Genomic DNA, 3,708 nt, shown 5'->3' on the forward strand with positions numbered 1-3,708 from the left:
ATAAATATCAAATATTATTTTTAATAAAGTAAAAAACAAGAGACAAATATACATATGCCTATATATAATTTTTCCCTGTTTTACTAATTTACTGAAGTAACGAAATAAAAAACAATTTTAAAATAAAGTATTATTTTGATCTTGAATATGTAGTGATTAATTAAAATATGAAACAATACATGTTCAAATAAGACATGTAAAAAATAATTACTAGACTTTGAGTTCAACTACCTTCTTTTTCTTTCATGTTACCAAACTTTTATATTACTATGAATATTTAGTATTTTAATTATTTTTTTATTGTTTCTACCATACGTAATAATATATTTGTATATTTTTGCACGCAAGTATTATTCAAGTTAATGTAAGACTCTCATCCCCTAACCACGTTAAGAAATTAAATTACTAATAATATATTTTATCTTCATGGATTTATTAACAAAAGCTATTTGGTCTGTGCAAGATAAAATAAAATAAAAAATATCCCAATCATCCAATTTAAAAATATTGTTCTATAAATAAGATCTATAATGTCAAAGAGAAAAATATTGATTCAATGATATAAATTAAATGTTTCATGAAGAATTTTTTTTTTAAATTAATATGTTCGTGTCAATAAAAAATTTTCAATATGTGAAAAAATATTAAGAAATTAATATTGTCCATACCTCTTCAACCTTAAGAAGAGAATGACGTATTGGAATAAAAATTTTGTCATTCATAGCTCTTTCTTAGCCATAGTTTCCTTAAAGGAGGAAACACAAATTTAATCATCTCTCTTAGCCATCTTTATCAACTACTTCCTCAATCTCACAATTTGATACTTTAAAATCTTCAAGTTGGGCCATATTTGTAGCTATAGAGAATGGAAAGAGACTTTTCAAACATGGACAATGTACAGTCTTTTACATCTAACTCTTCCAAATTCACAAGCAGGCCAATTATATCTGAAGAAAATAGCACACCGGATAAAAAGGCACGTTTGTGAACTAATAGCTTCTTCAATTTGCTAAATATATTGTTCTGAAATCGGTCATATCATAATTCTTTTAGCTCAGAATACTTTGATAGATTCAAATTCTCGAAACTACAAAAACATACCTGTGTACGTTCAATAAAGTTTGTAAATTTATAACTGTGTGACTAAATGTTAATGATATTTAATATTACTATATTTTTTTTACTATTAAGCTATGTTTTTGAAAACAGAATACTAACTAGAATATACAACAAAAACTCACAACATGCCAAAAGAAGAATGCAAATTCAAAATGGTCAAACTGTCATGTACTTTTAGAATAGCAGATGTTATTTTAATCAAATTTTATTTTGACCTTTTTTTAGATGATTGGAAATGATGAAAATGAGAAGGTAGTGAAACTGAAAACAATGACCATTCATTCTTATCTATGCAATTTCAATATATTCATGTAAAAGTGTAAGCAACAAATTCACCGACTTGTAATAACTTATATCATAAAATCATAAATTTTTAATATTCATGTAAAAGAGAAAAAAAGAAGGTAGCCTTTATAAATCAATGTTAATATAATGTTTCATGACATGTTAATATGATTTATAATAAGGATTTATGCCCCTTAATTTATTGTTTTCATTTTTCTTTAGTTTCGGGCAAAAAAGGGATAACTAATATAATAGATAGTAATGAAGTTTCTTTTGTTTTTTAAAGTCACGAGTATTGTACAGCAACATTAGTCATCTTGCATCCAATTTAGAAAAAACAAAGCAAATCTAATCAATAAAATAAATCATACCTCATCTTCAAACATGTTTTTTAAGGTTCCATTCAAGTCTCCTTTCGAATAAAATTCTTTACTATTCTCTAGTGTTAACACTTTTTGAAGCTTTGGAGTACTTATTATACTGTTCCCCGGAAATACTTCATGTGAGCACATTCTCTAACTACTACATCCTCCAACATTGGAAACCTTAAGAAGCACTTTTGGGAGCAAAATCTACCGAAACTTGGTAAACAATCCAACACCAAAGTTTCTAAAGAGAAAAATGCAATGTCATTTGTTATCTCCTCTCCCTCGCTCTTTGGATAATATTTCCACAAGTGAATAACATTGCTTTACCTTCATTACAGCGAGCTTGGCCAGATTTCTTGCTATATGAGGAGAAAATAAGTATATCATCCTATAACTATTGCAATTTTCTACTTCAAGATAGGTTAAATGACAAAAGGTAATAGAGGAAGGAACAATGTTTATCAAACATGAACATCCATCAACATATAAATATTCAAGAAGTTAGAGTGTTGAACAAAAATTAGAGTGTGTTTCCTTACGGACAAAAGAATATATGCCAACCAAAATTCCTATCAAATAATGGAGGTTTTCATAATACCTCTAGAAATTAGGGTGGCTACTCTTGTATGTCGAGCAAAGTAATAAATTAGATTATCACCAAAATAAATTACTCATTGAAATAATAAAAATTAGTGAATGAAGACAGTTTAATTATTATTTGATGATAATTTGATAGTCTAGTAGATTAAACAAATTAAATCCTAGTTTTAATTTTAATAAGTACTAAAAGAATGTTCATTATATTATGTTCTTATGAGTACTTTCTTGGTAAGCAATAAGTATATATATATATATATATATATATACATACTATGATGCACGGACACGGGACACGTATATATATAAAATATAAAGTATCTTTTAGATAAATCGCAATGATATTTTGATATTTTACTGATATTAAAATAGAAATTAATTTTTTTAATTATTTTTAATATTTTATTTTAATTATATTAAGTATTTAAAATATTTTTTGTTATAATAAATAATAATATATACTATATCTAAATTTATTTTAAGAATATATGTTACGAATAAGACTGGACACGCTGACACGTAATGATATCTAGGTGTGTCCAAATATGTCCAAAAAAAAATTTATTTTTTATTAAGACACGATTTGGACACAACAGACACGCGTGTCGGACAAATGTTAGTGAGTGTCGTGTCCGAAATGTGTCCGACACGTGGACACGGCAACTCAGCGAAGTATCCGTACTTCATAGTGTGTGTATATATATATATATAAACAAACCACCGATATCAAGCATAATGCATGTATGGATCATATTCAGAAATTGAGGCTTGGTTCGATAATATTTTTTGTAGCGATGTTTGTATCGTTTTATGCTTGATAAATAAAAAATTATATATTTGTGTTTATAATTTTTAAAAATATTTAATAAGAATGAATTTTTTAAAGTTAGATGATTATTTATTAAAATTAAAAAAATTTAATATATATAATTAAATATTTAAATTTATTTTTATGTTTATATTTGTTATAATCTTTTTAAATTTTAAAATTTGTCATACATACCAAATGCAATTACTGTTCTTTGTTTTTATTACATGTTATTTTTTATTTGATTTACTAAATACAAATTTTATAATTTTAAGAAGTCATCTTTTAAAAGTTAATTTTGATAAACTATTTTTTTTAAAAAAATGTTATCAAACCGGCACTAACTAAAATTACTTTTATAGTGTGTAATGTAATGCATTGTCTTAGTAGGGATTTTTTTAAATAAATAATTTAATTATTTTATTTATTGAAATATGTAATTTATAACATATTTATCGATTTACATCACATTGATTTATCTCGTTTACACTGTAAACAAAATATATAGAATTTGAATGAATCTACAAAATG

Source organism: Arachis ipaensis, chromosome B2 (assembly GCF_059453495.1).
Source record: "Arachis ipaensis isolate K30076 ecotype BB chromosome B2, ASM5945349v1, whole genome shotgun sequence".
NCBI classification, from domain to species: domain Eukaryota; kingdom Viridiplantae; phylum Streptophyta; class Magnoliopsida; order Fabales; family Fabaceae; genus Arachis; species Arachis ipaensis.